Consider the following 20192-nt stretch of genomic DNA (forward strand, 5'->3'; position numbering starts at 1 on the left):
CCTGCACACACCACAAATAACTTTGCTCCAAACGAGTACAGAGAGGTTGTCAATCTCTCTGGCCTTGTAGCTTGCAAAGGATCAAAACACAAGTGAGAAGGTAATAGTGATTGCAACGGAAAAGTAAATTAAAGCGGTAAATGGTGGAAGTGTAAACAATGATGGTGATATGGACCAATGTCACATAATGTTCACTAGTGATGTGTCTGTGCCAAAAGACGATAAACACACATGCTTGTGTAAACAAATAATAGTTGGGCAATTGACAGAATTATGATCGCACCGCAATGCTAATTATGCTACTTGATAGTTAGAGGTTCAATAGTAATGGACAGTAGGTCAAGACAAGTAGACCGTTTATTTGTCAGCATCTACTTACTAATCATCCACCTTGAGATATCTATCGAGAGCATCTCTCCGGTATTAAGTTGCGAGCCCCACCCAAAGTGTAAACTCAAAGCAACGGACAACTGCATTAACGAACTATGCGCAAGGTAAACAATCCTTGCAACCATGGTCAAAAGCATCGTTGTTTTCTCCCTGGTGGCAACAAGCACATCCCCTAGTCTCATGTTTCTATCACTCAAGCTAGACATTGAGGGGCATGAACCCACAATCATGCATAACGCTCCCTCTTGGAGTTACAATGTACTACTTGGCCAAAGCAATAAATAGCAATGGAGAAAATGAATGAATCAATAAGGAACATAATAGAAAAGGATAATCAAATATATAACTCCTAACAATCTGAACATAATCTCATAATCCATCGAATCCCAATAAACCGAGCATAGCAATAGCAAGAGAATTACATAGATGACTTGATCATGTAGGGCAGCTCACAAGGACTAACCATTGAAGCACAAGATTGGAGAGAAGAAATCACATAGCTACTGGTCATGGACTCATGGTCCTAGGAGGACCACTCACGGCACGTCCGGGAAGCGTCCATGGCGGTGGAGAAGCTCCTAGAGCTCAATCCTCCCTCCGACGGGGTGCTGGGAAGAGGTCTCCTCACGATCCCGAGCTTGGAGCGCTGCAGCGGCGGAATGATGGAGAAATTCGTGATTCCATAAAATCTCTGAGGGTTTCCTCTCGGGACTCTAAATATAGGCAAAAGGAGGGCACCGGAGGAGGTGGGACCCACCCAGGCGACCTCCTGGCGTGGCCTAGGGCCTGGCCGCGCCAGCAGGCCGCCTGGGATGCCCCTGGTCCACCTCTGGCCCACCTTCGATGATCGAGAACCTTGTGTTTCGCTGATTTTTATATATTTTTTGTGATTTTTTCGGGCTTCGGAAAATTGGATAAGAGCCCCTACAAAATAGACATCAGAAGACAGAAACTGGCACTGGGTGCACTGAGTTAGTAGGTTATTCCAAATATGTGTAAAATGATATAAAAGTGTAGCAAAACATATAACAATGTCACCCAAAAGTTCATGGAACAAGAAGAAATTATAGATACGTTTGGGACGTATCAACATCCCCAAGCTCAATTTGTGCTCATCCTCGAGTAGATAAATGATAACACAATAATATTTGTAGTGAGATGCTAACACACATATAAGAACTTCAAAGTAAAGCAAGTAAGATATGCGACTCAAGTCAAGACAATAACAAGCAAGAGTCTATAACTAGTATTGAGTTTAGAAAAGTAAGAACATAAAGGTGCAAGAGCTCTCGCTGTCTGTGACTCTAATGTTTCCAAATGGTGTTTGCGTGCAAGAAGTGGGAGATGGGTTGAGATCATAAAATATTTCTTTTACTTGAGAACTCAATCTACTAAACCTCACACTTAGTCTCCTTCGGAATCTTATTTTGACTCATCCCCAGACCACTAGTCAGGCACAAATCAAAATGATCCTCTCCCTTTCGATTTTGAGCACTCATCCAATGGATGAGCGTAAGTAAGATGGGGAAGGAAGACAAAAAGGTGTGAAAGGCTCACATCAATGAGGACAACCATAGCTGGAAGAAAGCCAAATGATAGATATGATGTGAGGAATAGGGATTGCCATGTAACGGGTGCACATATGAGCTAAGGTAAGCTCTCAAATGGAACTAGTGGGGGTGCATCCAACTTGTTTGGTCATGAACACCTAGAGCTCATTTGAGGAGGCTCATCATTGGAATATGCAAACCAAGTTCTATAGTGTAAGGGTCCCCACGTAGTTATGCATGAATGATAATCTCTATGTAGTACCAATATAGCAATGGACTACGAGTGTGGATCTTTCAAAAGGAAAAGTAGTGTTGCCCCCTTCTCTCTTTTTATTTATTTCTATTTCTTTTTTGTGGCGTCTTTGGCTGTTTATTTTATCTCTCATTTGTCCTCTTTGGGATCTTTTGTTTTGTTCACTTTGGGATCTTTTCCTCACTTAAGGGCAACACTCTATGTTTTACGTGGATAAAAATAAAAATCATCACACTTTATAAGAAGTAATAGACATAAAGACAAAGGAAAACCATCATGATGTATGCAAATGTATTCCTCTGCCAGTGTAGCAGGATATGCAATGATACTAGCGCATCATGTAGCAGTAATTTGGGAAAGTCCCAACTATCATGCGGCTCTATGATCAAGAAAAAGCATGTATTACATTAAGATCAAGTCATGAGATGGTGGATGTTGCATGGCAATGTATCTTGGAAAGGCTATGGAAATGCCTTAATAGGTAGGCATGGTGGCTGTTTTGAGGAAAGATATAATGAGGCTTATGTATGACAGAGTGTATCATGTCATGGGTGTGGATGCACCGGCGAAGTTTGCACCAACTCTCAATGTGAGAAAGGGCAATGCACGGTACCGAAGAGGCTAGCAAAATATGGATGGTGGAAGTGCCAACAATCGAATACTCACATTAGTCCAAATAACTCATACACTTATTATCGGTAACTCCCTATCTAGTTAGGAAATTCACAAAGAGTATTTGGGGGTTTGGTTATCCTTGCGCATCCTCGACTCATGGTAACGTGAGGGTACTCTATATATTCCAACCCCTCCAGAGGTTAGCGATAAATTTAGTAGCTTGAGTTCTCAACTAATTTTAGTTTTTTTTAAAACACACGGATTTACAAAAATACGACACCTATCACTAATAGGCTTAAGCTCGTGGCACCAATAGTCCAAACATTACTCAAATCAATACCTCAAAACTATTGCAAGTTACTACTATACTAAAATAGCAATCTCAATTACCTACTCACGCAAGACACACAACTCCGTGCAACGAGCCAACTCTCTAAACAAGATAAGAATGATAGCTCAACAGAGTTGTAGAAGCAACCTAAATAAAAGCTCTTAAAAAGATAAGCATGAAAACTAAGAGCTAAGCATTATACACTACTGGAATTCACAAATTTGCCGTCTGCCTTTCCTTTGCCGTGTGCTGACACATAGCAAAGATCTTCTTTGCCATCAGCTGGCGCAAAGCAGATGACAAAGAGAACACATAAGGCAAAAAAATTCTTTGCCGTCGGCCAGCAGACGGCAAAGGAAGCACAGGCGGACGACAAAGGGTTGGCAGACGGCAAAGGGGGTGCCACCGTACACCCCCTCCCACCCCATAACGGGCGCTCCCTTTGCCGTCTGCCCTCCTTCTCTTTGCCCTCGGGGGGCGGACGGCAAAGCAAGCCCCCCCTAACGGCCGTCTCCCTCTCCCTCTCACTCTCATCCGTCTCCTCCTTACTCTCAGCCGCTCGACCCCCGCCCGCCGGCCGCCTCCCCTCCCGTCGGCAGCCTCCTCCCCCGCCCCCTCCTCCCCTCCCGTGGCACCCCTCCTCCCCGCCCGCCGACCACCTCCCCTCCCGCCGCCTCCTCCCCGCGGCCTCCTCCCGGCGCCCTCCTCCCCGCGCCCGCCCCCGGCACCCCTCCTCCCCGCCCACCGGCCGCCTCCCCTCCCGCCCGCGGCACCCCTCCAGCCCACCCGCCGGCCGCCTGCCCTCCTGCCCGCGGCACCCCTCCTCCCCGCCCGCCGGCCGCCTGCACTCCCTCCCGCGGCACCCCTCATCCCCGCCCGCCGGCCGCCTGTCCTCCTGCCCGCGGCACCCCTCCTCCCCGCCCGCTGGCCGCCTGCCGCGCGCCCCCTGCCCCCATGTCGTCGTCTACCGCCGCCGCCGCCCCCTGCCGTCGTCCACCACGGTGAGTTGAGTTCTTCTTCTTTTTCTTTTTAAAAAAGTTAATTACTTTAGTTAGTTTATTAGGTTAGTTTTTATTATATATAGGGTAATTTAGTTAGTTTATTTGGTTAGATTATTAGGCTAATTAGGTTAGTTAGTTAGGTTAGAAGAAAAAAAGAGGAAAAGCAGAAGGAAAAAAATGAAAAATAAAAAGGAAAAGAAGAAAATAATTAGAAGAAGAAAGAAAAGAAGAAGGAGAAGAAGGAGAAGAAGAATAAGAAGAAGAAGAAGAGGAGGAGGAGGAGGAGGAGGAAGAGGAGGAGAAAGAAGAAGAAGAAGAACAAGAAGAACAAGAACAAGAACAAGAACAAGAAAAAGAATAGGAGGAGAAAAAGAGGAGGGGGAGTAGGAGGAGAAAAAAGAAGAAGAAGAAGAAGAAGAAGAAGAAGAAGAAGAAAAGAAGAAGAAGAAGAAAAGGAGGAGAGAGGAGAAGAAGAAAGAAGAGGAAAAGGGAACCCTGGCACCCCGAAACTGACCCTCGACCCCCGACCCGTGACGCCCGACGCCACTAACCCCCGACCATCGACCCCCGACGCCACTGACCCCCGACCCCCGACCCCCGACGCCACTGACCCCCGCCGCCACTAACCCTCGACCCCCGACGCCACTGACCCCCGACCCAGACCCTCGGCCCACGACTCCCGACCCCCGACGCTCGACGCCACCAACCCCCGACCCCCGACGCCACTGACACCCGACGTCACTGACCATAGACCCCCGACGCCACTGACCCCCCACAACCGACGCCACTAACCCCCCGACCCCGATGCCACCGACACCCGACACCACCGACCCTCAACGGCACTGACTCCCGAGGCCACTAAGCCCCGACCCCCGACACCTCTTCTGCCTTCTTTTGAACGAGAAGGTGATTTTCGGCCTTCGAGAGGCCCACGAGGTCATAGTTTTGTAAATTATGAGTTAGGTCACATATTTTCCGATTATGTTAATTATAAAAACATCGTATTTGTGTTGATCGTGTGAATTTCAATGTGCAGTTGTTCTACGACCTCCACGTGCGTTGGACGAGCTCCGCCCTTGCGTTTGTTGGTGAGCACAAATGACTTCTCCTCCTACCCCTTAATTTTCTCTGTCCCGGTCTTCGTGCCGATGAAACTTGCTAGCTATAGGTTTCTTCAATCATGAGTATGCGTGACCAGTATGCGTCTCCCGTTCGAAAGGGCGACATCTATAAATATGCATTTCTTTGCATATTTATAACCGCCATCCTTTCGAATTGTCCAACATTATCCATGGACAGCCCGAGTATGTGTAGATTGGGTTTGTTTTCCCGTATGCTGTGCTCCGGATCCGATGCGGAATTTCGTCAGTGCCTCCCCTGTTGTTCTCCGGGTACACATCCTCTCTGCTTATTGCCGAGACCTGTATCAGGAGAACAGCGGGGAGGTGCTGCCGAAATTCTGCGTCGCATCTGGAGCAGAGCATGGGAAAATGAACCCACTCTACACATACTCGGGTGGGATTAGGACCTATCTTTACCTATTAGCACGTAGGTTGCATGGATAATAAAACTGACAAACTTGATTAGCGTATGAATACAGATGATGAATTATATATTTATTTCTTGTGCCCCCATAGGTAGCTCGGCAACATGAGTGATCGTGCTTGGATGTACACTGGTCACCCTAGTCAGAAGGACATGACCCATGAATGGTTAAAAAAAACCAGGGGGTTTGTGAGAGCCGCATTTCCAAATGCCCAGCACAAAACATGGTGCCCCTGTCCCAACTGCGACAACTGGAAAAGGCAGACATAGTTTGAAATGGGTAAACACGTTCAGAAGTGGGGTTTTACGCCTAATTATATGGTGTGTACTTTTCATGGTGAGTCTAACCAACGTGCCAGAGCTGAGGTGATTCGTCGTCGCACCGACGAGCATGGTACCGGGATTGAAGACATGGTGCAAGACTTTGATGATGCTCGTGATTCGGACGATGAGATAGAGGAATCTGCAAAGGCCTTCTATGAAATGCTGGAGTCTTCAAAACGTCCTCTCCACGAGAAGACTGAGCTTTGTCAGCTCGATGCCATCGCACAAGTAATGGCTCTGAAGGCTCAATTCAACCTAGGCAGAGAATGCTACGACGTGATGATGACGATATTTGGACGCTTTCTACCCAAAGGCCATGTACTGCCTGCAAACCTGTACCAGTCAGAGAAAATCCTCCGTGTACTTAAGATGCCCTATGAGAAGATACATGCCTGTGAGAATGGATGTGCCTTATTTAGCCTTGAGTATGCGGCCTTGAACTATTGCCCCATTTGCAATTCTTCCAGGTATATTGTGGTAGATAACGGCATGGGTGAGAAGAATCAGACCAAAATGCCCATTAGAGTTCTTCGATATCTGCCAATCGTACCAAGACTTCAACGTCTTTTCATGGTCGAAGAGACGGCCAGAAAGATGACATGGCACAAATTGGGCAAAAGAACTGAACTAGATGCGGATGGGAACAAGATGCTGGTACACACTTCAGATGGTTTTGCGTGGAGGCACTTCGATGCATTACATAAGGATAAATCAGAAGATCCAAGGCAACCTAGAGTTGCCATCAGCACGGATGGGTTCAATGTGTATGGTATGACGGCAGCACAATACAGTTGTTGGCCTGTGTTTGTCATAACTTAGGTGCCCCCGAGATGGTGTGTGGATAAGATGGATTGTTGGGAGGCCTTGGTGGATCAGTGGTGCTCCGAAACGTGGGAGGCCAGCGAGAGGCATGGCAAAATGGTTGGCGTGCCACACCATCAAGGGAGCGTCAACTTAATCCAATTTGGCGAGAACTGGGTATGTGGTTTGCTTCATGCCTCATGCAATTCAATTTTCCTTCTCCTTTACCAATACAATTTTCCTCTCTCTCTCTTTTAGGCGCGTCACAATAAGACGGAGGCGCCACAGATGTACGACCTGTATGCGATGGCCCATACCGCCTCGTACAAGAAGGTCAAGGCATTCTCTGAGTCTGACCTCGAGCATCCAGAAAACTTCACCAACATCTCCTCCCACGACAAGCTCGTGAAGTACAGAGATCACGGGAAGGCGAGGAAAGGGGAGGACTTTAACCCGAGCGAGGGGCCTATTGATCCAGAGCTGGTGATGATAGCTGGCAACGGGAGGCCCCATGGCTCGATCGCCATTGGAGACGGCCTTATACGTTGTCCTAGCTCTCTCCGGCAGATAAAGGCACGCCAAACGAGCTCTTGTCCGGAGATAACACGTCGTGCACGGCCAGTCGATCTCGCCATCGAGGTTAGTTTAATGGACTCAAATATCTTTCCGCATTATGTTGTGCGTTGGAACCAATATGCTAACAATGAGTTGTGTTGTAGGCTGCTATTCAGAAAGAGAGAGTGGCAATGCACGCGGCTATGGCGGAGAAGGCTAAGGAAATTAGGGAGCTGGAGGAGAGGACGACTGCATTGGTGGAGGCGGAGAGGGCACGGAATGATGCGTCTACCACGGCCATATACGAGCTCTTCGTGGTAAGTTTCTTCTTCATGTTATTTCAAATCTTGCATTTGAATGTCCGTTTCATTAATAAATAAAAAGTTTGACTTGTCGAAACCAAATGTTCAGTCTATGTGCGAGAAGAATGGCCAAGTCCCTCCGCCGATGCCAGTCGTTAACGTGGCGGGGACGGTGAGTTTCATTTCAGTGGAGTGATCTTAAGAGTGTCCTCATGCTAACTACACATTGCAAACGATGTTTGGTGCAGAATATGTCCCGAAACGCATCGCACGACCCTTCTACAGGGCAGCCTTCTCCAGGTGAAACAAGCCAGAGCCACCGTGCTTGACCCTAACTTAGGTATGTTATTTCTAGTGTTTTAATAAAAGATAGCTAGATGACATAATTATCTTAGTTAGCTCCAAAAAGACATATTTATTAAAATATAGCTAGATGACATAGTTAGCTTAGTTAGCTTAGTTCGTTTAGTTAGCTTAGTTAGCTTAATTAGCTTAGTTAGTTTAGTTAGCTTAGTTAGCTTAATTAGCTTAGTTAGCTTAGTTAGCTCCTCCTTCTCCTTCTTCTTCCAACAAAGCCTAAATTGGCTCATTATCCATCTAAATGACATAATTAGCTTAGTTAGCTCCTAAATGGTCTATTTAATAAAAAATGACCTATACTTAGCTAATTATCCTCGAAATGACATAATTACCTCCAAAAAGGCATTCTTAGCCAATTTAGCCCGAAGAAGTAGACGAGAGGAGAAGAAACAGGAAAAATGAAAGGAAGGAAGAAGAAGAAGAGGAGAAGAAGAAGAAGGAGAGGGAGGAGGATAAGAAGGAGGAGAAGGAGGAGAAGAAGGAGAAGGAGCCCCTCCTTCTCCTTCTTCCTCCTTCTTCCTCCTTCTCCTTCTCCTTCTTCTTTTCTGCTTCTTCTACTCTTCCGTCTCCTCCTCCTCCTCCTCCTCCTCCTTCTTTTACTTCTTCTTCTCTTTCTCTTATTCTACGTAGCTTAATTAGACTCATCCAACAAAGCCTAAATTGGCTAATTATCCATCTAAATGACATAATTAACTTAGTTAGCTCCTAAATGGTCTATTTAATAAAAAATGACCTATACTTAGCTAATTATCCTCGAAATGACATAATTAGCTCCAAAAAGGCATTCTTAGCCAATTTAGCCCGAAGAAGGAGATGAGAGGAGAAGAAAGAGGAAAAATGAAAGGAAGGAAGAAGGAGAAGAGGAGAAGAAGGAGAAGGAGAGGGAGGAGGATAAGAAGAAGGAGGAGAAGGAGAAGGAGCTCCTCCTTCTCCTTCTTCCTCCTTCTTCCTCCTTCTCCTTCTCCTTCTTCTTTTCTTCTTCTTCTCCTCTTCCGTCTCCTTCTCCTCCTCCTCCTCCTCCTCCTTTTACTTCTTCTCTTTCTCTTATTCTACGTAGCTTAATTAGACTCATCCAACAAAGCCTAAATTGGCTAATTATCCATCTAAATGACATAATTAGCTTAGTTAGCTCCTAAATGGTCTATTTAATAAAAAATAACCTATACTTAGCTAATTATCCTCGAAATGACATAATTAGCTCCAAAAAGGCATTCTTAGCCAATTTAGCCCGAAGAAGGAGACGAGAGGAGAATAAATAGGAAAAATGAAAGGAAGGAAGAAGAAGAAGAGGAGAAGAAGGAGAAGGAGAGGGAGGAGGATAAGAAGAAGGAGGAGAAGAAGGAGAAGGAGCTCCTCCTTCTTCCTCCTTCTCCTTCTCCTTCTTCTTTTCTTCTTCTTCTCCTCTTCCGTCTCCTTCTCCTCCTCCTCCTCCTCCTCCTCCTTCTTTTACTTCTTCTTCTCTTTCTCTTATTCTACGTAGCTTAATTAGACTCATCCAACAAAGCCTAAATTGGCTAGTTATCCATATAAATGACATAATGAGCTTAGTTAGCTCCTAAATGGTCTATTTAATAAAAAATGACCTATACTTAGCTAATTATCCTCGAAATGACATAATTAGCTCCAAAAAGGCATTCTTAGCCAATTTAGCCCGAAGAAGGAGACGAGAGGAGAAGAAAGAGGAAAAGTTAAAGGAAGTAAGAAGAAGAAGAGGAGAAGAAGGAGAAGGAGAGGGAGGAGGATAAGAAGAAGGAGGAGAAGGAGGAGAAGAAGGAGAAGGAGGTCCTCCTTCTCCTTCTTCCTCCTTCTTCCTCCTTCTCCTTCTCCTTCTTCTTTTCTTCTTCTTCTCCTCTTCCGTCTCCTTCTCCTCCTCCTCCTTCTTTTACTTCTTCTTCTCTTTCTCTTATTCTATGTAGCTTAATTAGACTCATCCAACAAAGCCTAAATTGGCTAATTGTCCATCTAAATTACATAATTAGCTTAGTTAGCTCCTAAATGGTCTATTTAATAAAAAATGACCTATACTTAGCTAATTATCCTCGAAATGACATAATTAGCTCCAAAAAGGTATTCTTAGCCAATTTAGCCCGAAGGAGACGAGAGGAGAAGAAAGAGGAAAAATGAAAGGAAGGAAGAAGAAGAAGAGGAGAAGAAGAAGAAGGATAGGGAGGAGGATAAGAAGAAGGAGGAGAAGGAGGAGAAGGAGCTCCTCCTTCTCCTTCTTCCTCCTTCTTCCTCCTTCTCCTTCTCCTACTTCTTTTCTTCTTCTTCTCCTCTTCCGTCTCCTTCTCCTCCTCCTCCTCCTCCTTTTACTTCTTCTTCTCTTTCTCTTATTCTACATAGCTAATTATCCAACAAAGCATACTTAGCTAATTATCATCGAAATGACAAAATAAGGCTTACGTAGCTGCAACATGACCTATTCCCCCTAACTTAGGTATGAAATGGCCTATAATTAGCCTAGCTAGATCAAAAACGGCTTAATAAGCATAATTTGCTCCGGAATGACCTATTTTACCCAAGTTAGCTCTGAAACGACCTATAGTTAGCTAGGGTTCCACCTAAATGACATAATTAGGTTAGTTAGCTCCTAAATGGTCTATACTTAGCTAATTTCTCTCCGAAATAACCTATATATACACTACTTCATCTACTATTATTCTTCTAACTTTCTTATTTGTCATTTTGCAGATTACCTTCACTTCACGGGAAGCTTGGCAAATATTGATGGAATGCTTGAAGATGATTTCTTGTAACATGGGTTGTATTGAAACAATTGTAGTATATGAATATATGAAACTTTGTATGCACGTGGATGAAACTGGTGTAATATATGAAACTTTGTATGCACGTGGATGCAACTTGATAGCTGGATATAAGAGGTTATTTTAATATGGTTATGAGTACGGAAAGAAATTTATTTATATCAAATATATATATATATATATATATATATATATATATATATCCTGATTATTGTTAAAAATGCTGGATATAACAAAAAATAAATAAATAAGGGGCTGGTTCCCCTCTTTGCCGTCTGCCCCCACATGGCAAAGGGGGGGAGGCAGATGGCAAAGGGGGGAATCTGCCCCCTCTCTCTCCCCTCTTTGCCGTCTGCCCCCACATGGCAAAGGGGGGAGGCAGACGGCAAAAGGGGGAATATGCCCCCCCTCTCCCCTCTTTGTCGTCTGCCCCCACATGGCAAAGGGGTGGAGGCAGACGGCAAAGGGGGGAATCTGCCCCTCTCTCTCCCCTCTTTGTCGTGTGCCCACGCACGGCAAAGGAGGGGAGGCAGACGGCAAAGGCAGACGGCCTGCCGTTAACACTTAACGGGGACGTTGCAACCTTTGTCGTCCCAGCTAATTTGCCGTCAGCCCACTCATGGCACAGATTCTTTGCCGTCCGCTTTGGGAAAGCTGGCGGCAAAGAACCTCTTCACCGGATTTTTTTTTACCGTCTACTTTGCCATCTGCTGACCGACGGCAAAGCCTTTGCCGTCCGTGGTTGCACCCTTTGCCGTCCGCTTTGGCAGATGGCAAATTTATGAATTTCAGTAGTGATAGTAGCTAGGAAAAGATGAAGAACACACATGAAAGATAAGCATGAAAAACAATGTTGTGTTCTAGAGTGGAATGGAGCGTGTCTCTCTCCCAAACAAGGTAGGATAGGTTCCGACTTGTTATGAACAGCAAGCAAAACTAAAAAAACTAAAAAGTAAATAGTAGGACGCTCCAAGCATAGCACATACCATATGAAGTGATAAAAATATAGCATGAAGATGGACGAACTGATGATTGTTGATAGAGAAGGGGATGCACGGGGGCATCCCCAAGCTTAGACGCTTGAGTCTCCTTTGAAAATTTCTGGGGGTGCATGGGTGCATCCGCAAGCTTGAGCATTTTACACTCATGTATCTTCTTTCATCATCTCTCCCATCGCATACTTGAAAACTCCCTTCATACGAAACTCATCATAAGCTGATTAGAGTGGTTAGTTCCCTTAATAAAATAATTCAGTAGCTGCTGGAAATAAAGATTTTCATGAGAAGCTACTGCTTCTTATGAATGCCAAAAGGTTTTTGCAAATAAAAAGTAAGCTTAGGATTTGCAAAACAATGAAAACGCAAAACATGGCAGAATCTGTGAAAAATAGAACAACAGGTAGTCAATAATTTACTCGGGGCACTTCTGCAACTCAAATCGAAAAACTCATAACAGATGACAAAAAGGCAATTATATAGAGGATGCTTTAAAAAAATCAGATTGAAATGATGACTGGTTATTTTTGGCGAATGTTTCCTTGAAGCTGACAGAATCTGTTTCTGGACAGCATGTCACAACTTTTGAACTTTTATGCAATCTGAGGCTATGACTTGGCACAAAACTTAAAAATAAAGATACAATGATGTTGCTACAATAGAAACACACATCAAGACCACTAAAACAGAAAGTAAAAAAAATTGGGTTGCCTCCCAACAAGCGCTTTCTTTTATGCCTTTGAGCTAGGCATAATGCAAGAAGATCAAGTGTTATCAACTCCAAAAGAATAACTTGCCCGAGTAGCGGACTCATAAGGTAACTTACTCTTCTTTCTAGTGAAGTATTCCATTCCCTTTTTAAGAGGAAATTGGATTTTAATTATTCCCTCTTTCATGTCCCAAAATAATTGGACATGAAGGATCACATTCAATGTCCATAATAAGAAAATCAACGGGCACATAATTTTCATTGACAATGATAAGCACATAATAAATTCTCCCTAAAGGTTTCTTTATGGAAGAATCAACAAGACGAAGACCAAAATAACATGGATCATAAGGTTTCGAATCAAGCATATCATACATTCTTTTGGGCATAACGGAAGCACTAGCTCCAACACCACACAATGCAAAGCAAGAGATATTATTCAATTTTATTTTGACCATAGGATCGCAACCATCTTCTAGTTTCCTAGGAATAGAAGTCTCTAGCTTGAGCTTATACTACCTAGCTTTGATAAGAGCATTGGTAATATGCTCGGTGACTGCAATATTGAGTGTACTAGTGTGGGGGTGTTTAGCCATTCTTTGCAAAAAGGTGAAAACTTCAGAGAGACTAAAATTGTCAAAATCAATAATATTGCTATTAAGTAAAATTGTAGTGTCATCCTCTACGTTTGATTTGCTCTCTATTACAAGAGTTTGGATGTCTTCCCAAGTTTGGGGACGGTTAGGAGCAACTTCAAAGCAAAGATCTTGTGGCTTCCCGACGCAACCATGCCAAGGGCATAATTCTTCATAATGACTAGTATAGTCCCTTGGTTTACGTGTAAGGAGACCCTTAGTGGTAACTGGAGCGATAGAGGACAAGGTGTAATCATTGTTGTTGTGACTAGTGGAGTCACCCAACATGGTGTTCTCAGTGGAACCCATAGCAGCGGCAACAAGCAAGAGCAAAGCAACTAATTTTTTTGTGGTTTTTGGTATAAGACTCTAGAGAAAAAACGAAAAAAGCAAATTAATAAGACTAAAAAGCAAAGGCAGAAGATAGCGTGCAACTCCCCTATCTTGAAGACTGGAGTCCCCGGCAACGGCGCCGCAAAATTTCTTGATGACGAGTTGATGGATATACTTCTCGCCCTCGTTGGTAACCCCAAGTGGAAGGTGGAGATGTAGTCAGCAGCAGATTTCCTTACACAGAGACTGTAAGGTTTATCGAACCAGGAGGATTCCTAGGCTCCACAAGTAGGTGTCTTCCACCCTAGGGCTAGAAGAAGACGTGGACCACCACACACAACAAATAACTTTTCTCCCAACGAGTACAGAGAGGTTGTCAATTTCTCCGGCCTTGTAGTCTGCAAAGGATCAAAACACAAGCGGGAAGGTAATAGTGATTGCAACGGAAAAGTAAATGAAAGCGATAAATGGTGGAGGTGTAAACAATGATGGTGATATGGACCGGAGTCACATGATGTTCACTAGTGATGTCTCTCTCCCAAAAGACGATAAACAACTATGCTTGGGTAAACAAATCACACTTGGGCAATTGACAAAATTATGATCGCACCGCAATGCTAATTATGCTACTTGATAGTTAGAGGTTCAATAGTAATGGGTAGTACACCAAGACAAGTAGACCGTTTATTCATCACCTTCTACTTACTAATCATCCACCTTCAGATATCTATCCAGAACATCTCTCCGGTATTAAGTTCTGAGCCCCATCCAAAGTGTAAACTCAAAGCAACGGACAACTTCATTAACGAACTATGGGTAAGCTAAACAATCCTTGCAACCGTGGTCGCAAGCACCATTGTTTTCTCCCTGGTGGCAATAAGCACATCCCCCAGTCTTATGTTTACGTCACTCAAGCTAGACATCGAGGGGCATGAACCCACAATCATGCATAACGGTCCCTCTTGGTGTTACAATGTACTACTTGGCCAAAGCAATAAATAACAATAGAGAACATGCATGAATCACTAAGGAACATAATATAAAAGGATAATGAAATATATAACAAATAACAATCTGAACATAATCTCATAATCCATCGGATCCCAATAAACCGAGCATAGCAATAGCAAGAGAGTTACATAGATGCCTTGATCATGTAGTGAAGCTCACAAGGACTAACCATCGAAGCACAAGATTGGAGAGAAGACATCACATAGCTACTAGTCATGGACTCATGGTTCAAGGAGGACTACTCACGTCACGTCCGGGAAGCGTCCATAGGCGATGGAGCAGCTCCTGTAGGTCAATCCTTCCTCCGGAAGGGTGCCGGGTAGAGGTCTACTGACGCTGAGAAATTCGCAATTCTAGAAAATCTCCAAGGGTTTCCTCTCAGGACTCTAAGTATAGGCAAAAGGAGGGCACAGGAGGAGGTGGAACCCACATAGGCGACCTCCTGGAGCGGCCTAGGGCCTGGCCACGCCAGGAGGCCCCTACCCCCCCCCCTCTGGCCCACCTTCGGTGATCTTGAAGCTTCTATTTCACTGATTTTATATATATATTTGGGAATTTTTCGGGCTTTGGAAAATTGGGTAAAAGCCCGTGCAAAATAGACATCAGCAGACAGAAACTGTCACTGGGTGGACTGAGTTAGTAGGTTAGTCCAAATATGTTTAAAATGATATAAAAGTGTTGCAAAACATATACCAATGTGACAAAAAGATCATGGAACAAGCAGAAATTATAGATACGTTCAGGACGTATCAACATCCCCAAGCTTAATTTGTGCTCGTCCTCGAGTCGATAAATCATAACACAATAATTTCTATAGTGACATGCTAACACACATATAATAACTTCAAAGTAAAGCAAGTAAGATATGCAATTCAAGTCAAGACAATAACAAGGAAGAGTCTATATCTAGTATTGAGTTTAGCAAAGTAAGAACATAAAGGTGCAAGAGCTCTCGCTGTTCGTGACTCGAATGTCTCCAAATGGTGTTTGCGTGTAAGAAGTGGGTGAAGGGTTGAGATCATAAAATATATGTTTTAATTGAGAACTCAATCTACTAAACCTCACACTTAGTCTCCTTCAGAATCTTATTTTGACTCATCCCGAGACCACTAGTCACGTACAAATCAAAATGATCCTCTCCCTTTCGATTTTGAGCACTCATGCAATGGATGAGCATAAGCAAGATATGTTGGCACTCAGGATGGAAAATAGAATAATGATGGGGAAGGAAGACAAAAAGGTGTGAAAGGATTACATCAATGAGGACAACCATAGGCGAGAGACAGCCAAATGATATATATGATGTGAGGACTAGGGATTGCCATGTAATGGATGCACATATGAGCTAAGGTAAGCTCTCGAATGGAACTAGTGGGTTGCATCCAACTTGTTTTCTCATGAAGACCTAGAGCTCATTTGAGTAGGCTCATCATTGGAAGATGCAAACCAAGTTCTATAGTGTAAGGGTCCCCACATAGTTATGCATGAATGATAATCGCTCTCTAGTACAAATATAGCAATGGAGTAAGAGTCTGGATCTTTCAAAAGGTATAGTAGTGTTGCCCCTTTCTCTCTTTTATTTCTTTTTTTGTGGCCTCTTTGGCTCTTTATTTTATCTCTCATTTGTCCTCTTTGGGATCTTTTGTTTTGTCCACTTTGGGATATTTTCCTCACTTAAGGGCAACAGTCTATGTTTTACATGGATAAAAAAAAATCATCACACTTTATAAGAAGTACTCAACATAAAGACAAGTGAAAACCATCATGATGTATGCAAATCTATGCCTCTAACAGTGTAGGAGGATATGCAATGATACTAGCGCGTCATGTGGCAGTAATTTGGGCAAGGCCCAACTATCATGTGGCTCTATGATCAAGCAAAAGCATGTACGGCATGAATATCAAGTCATGAGATGGTGGATGTTGCATGGAAACGTATCTCGGAAAGGCTATGGAAATGCCTTAATAGGCAGGTATGGTGGCTGTTTTGAGGAAAGATATAATGAGGCTTATTCATGACAGAGCGTATCATGTCATGGGTTTGGATGCACCGGCGGATTTTGCACCAACTCTCAATGTGAGAAAGGGCAATGTACGGTACCAAAGAGGCTAGCAAAATATGGATGGTGGATGTGGCAACAATCGAATACTAACATTTGTCCAAAGAACTCATACACTTATTATCGATAACTCTCTATCGAGTTAGGAAATTCACAAAGAGACAAGTACCCCGAGGAGGAGTGTTTGGGGGTTTGGTTATCCTTGCGCATCCTCGACTCATGGTAACGTGAGGGTACTCTATATATTCCAACCCCTCCAGAGGTTAGCGATCAATTTAGTAGCTAGAGTTATCAACTAATTTTAGTTTTTTAAACACACGGATTTCCCAAAATACGACACCTATCACTAATAGGCTTAAGCTCTTGGCACCAATAGTTCAAAGATTACTCAAATCAATACCTCAAAACTATTGCAAGTTACTACTATACTTAAATAGCAATCTAAATTACCTACTCATCCAAGACACACAACTCAGTACAACGAGCCAACTCTCTAAACAAGATAAGCATGATAACTCAAGAGAGTTCTAGAAGCAACCTAAATAAAAGTTCTTAAAAAGATAAGCATGAAAACTAAGAGCTAAGCATGATAGTAGCTACGAAAAGATGAAGAACACACCTAAAAGATAAGCATGAAAACCTATGTTGTGTTCTAGAGTGGAATGGAGCGAGTCTCTCTCCCAAACAAGGTAGGATAGGTAACGACTTGTTATGAACAGCAAGAAAAACTAAAACAAATTAAAAATTAAATAGCGGGACACTCCAAGCTTAGCACATATCATATGAAGTGATAAAAATATAGCATGGAGATGGACAAACTGATGATTGTTGATAGAGAAGATGAGGCACGGGTGCATCCCCAAGCTTAGATGCTTGAGTCTCCTTTGAATATTTCTGGGGGTGCATGGGGGTATCCCCAAGCTTCAGCGTTTGACACTCATGTATCTTCTTTGATCATCTCTCCCATCACATACTTGAAATCTCCCTTCATATGAAACTCGTCATAAGGTGATTAGAGTGGTTAGTTCCCTTAATAATATAATTCAGTACCTGTTGGAAATAAATATTTTAATGAAAAGCTAGTGCTTCTTATGAATGCCAAAAGGTTTTTGCAAATAAAAAGTAAGCTTAGGATTTGCAAAACAATGAAAACGCAAGACATGGCAGAATCTGTGAAAAACAAAACAGCGGGTAGTAAATAATTTATTCGGGGCACTTCTGCAACTCAAATCGAAAAACTCAGAACAGATGCCAGAAAGGCAGTTATATAGAGCATGCTTTCAAAAAACGTCAGATCAAAATGATGACCTCGTGATTTTTGGCGAGTTTTTCCGTCAAGCAGACATAATCTGTTTCTAGACAGCATGTCACAACTTTTGAACTTTCTTGCAATCGGAGGCTATAACATGGCACAAACCTTAAAAGTAAAGATATAATGATGTTGCTACAGTAGTAACACACACATCAATACCACTAAAACAAAAAGTAAAAACAAATTGGGTTGCCTCCCAACAAGCGCTTTCTTTTATGCCTTTGAGCTAGGCGTAATGCAAGAAGATCAAGTGTTATCAACTCCAAAAGAATAACTTGCCCAAGTAACAGACTCATAAGGTAACTTAATCTTATTTCAAAGGAAGTATTCCATTCCCTTTCTAAGAAGAAATTCGAATTCAATGATTCCCTCTTTCATGTCAATGATAGCACCAACGGTGCAGAGAAAAGGACGTCCCAAATAATGGGACATGAAGGATCACATTCAATGTCCATAATAAGAAAATCAACGGGCACATAATTATCATTGACAATAATAAGCACATCATCAATTCTCCCTAAAGGTTTCTTTATGGAAGAATCAACAAGACGAAGACCAAAAGAACATGGATCATAAGGTTTCGAATCAAGCATATCATACATTCTTTTGGGCATAAGGAAAGCACTAACTCCAACATCACACAATGCAAAGCAATAGATATTATTCAATTTTATTTTGACCATAGGATCCCAACCATATTCTAGTTTCCTTGTAATAAAAGTCTCTAGCTTGAGCTTCTACTACCTAGCTTTGATAAGAGCATTGGTAATATGCTCGATGAATGCAATCTTGAGTGTACTAGTGTGGGGGTCTTTAGCAGTTCTTTGCAAAAAGTTGATAACTTCGGAGAGACTACAATTGTCAAAATCAATAATATTGCTATTAAGCAAAATTAAAGTGTCATCCTCTACGTTTGATTTGCTCTCTATTACAAGAGTTTGGATGTCTTCCCAAGTTTGGGGACGGTTAGGAGAAATTTAAACCAAAGATCTTGTGGCTTCCCAACGCAACCATGCCAAGGGAATAATTCTTCATAATGACTAGTATAGTCCCTGTGTTTACGTGTAAGAAGACCCTTAGTGGTAATTGGAGCAATAGAGGAGAAGGTGTAATCATTGTTGGTGTGACTAGTGGAGTCACCTAACATGGTGTCCTCAGTGGAACCCATAGCAGCGGCAACAAGCAAGAGCAAAGCAACTAATTTTTTTTGTGGTTTTTGGTATAAGACTCTAAAGCAAAAATGAAAAAAGCAAATTAACAAGACTAAAAAGCAAAGGCAAAAGATAGCGTGCAACTCCCCTATCTTGAAGACTGGAGTCCCCGGCAACGGCGCTGAAAATTTGCTTGATGACGAGTTGATGGACATACTTCTCGCCCTCGTTGGTAACCCCAAGTGGAAGGTGGAGATGTAGTCACCAGCAGATTTCCCTTACACTGAGACTGTAAGGTTTATCGAACCAGGAGGATTCCTAGGCTCCACAAGTAGGTGTCTTCCACCCTGGCGCTAGCAGAAGACGTGGACCTGCACACACAAAAAATAACTTTGCTCCCAACGAGTACAGAGAGGTTGTCAATTTATCCGGCTTTGTAGTTTGAAAAGGATCAAAATACAAGCGGGAAGGTAATAGTGATTGCAACAGAAAAGTAAATGAAAGTGGTAAATGGTGGAGGTGTAAACAATGATGGTGATATGGACCGTAGTCGCATGATGTTCACTAGTGATGTCTCTCTCCCAAAAGAGGATAAACAACTATGCTTGGGTTAACAAATCACAGTTGGGCAATTGACAAAATTACGATCGCACCGCAATGCTAATTATGCTACTTGATAGTTAGAGGTTCAATAGTAACGGGTAGTACACCAAGACAAGTAGACCGTTTATTCATCAGCTTCTACTTACTTATCATCCACCTTGAGATATCTATCCATAATATCTCTCCGATATTAAGTTGTGAGCCCCATCCAAAGTGTAAACTCAAAGCAACGGACAACTGCATTAGCGAACTATGGGTAAGCTAAACAATCCTTCCAACCGTGGTCGCAAGCACCATTGTCTTCTCCCTGGTGGCAACAAGCACATCCCCTAGTCTTATGTTTATGTCACTCAAGCTAGACATCGAGGGGCATGAACCCACAATCATCCATAATGCTCCCTCTTGGAGTTACAATCTACTACTTGGCCAAAGCAATAAATAGCAATAGAGAACATGCATGAATCACTAAGGAACATAATATAACAGGATAATGAAATATATAACTCAAAACAATCTGAACATAATCTCATAATCCATCGGATCCCAATAAACCGAGCATAGCAATAGCAAGAGAATTACATAGATGCCTTG

Source organism: Hordeum vulgare, chromosome 5H, assembly GCF_904849725.1.
Source record: "Hordeum vulgare subsp. vulgare chromosome 5H, MorexV3_pseudomolecules_assembly, whole genome shotgun sequence".
Lineage (NCBI taxonomy): Eukaryota > Viridiplantae > Streptophyta > Magnoliopsida > Poales > Poaceae > Hordeum > Hordeum vulgare.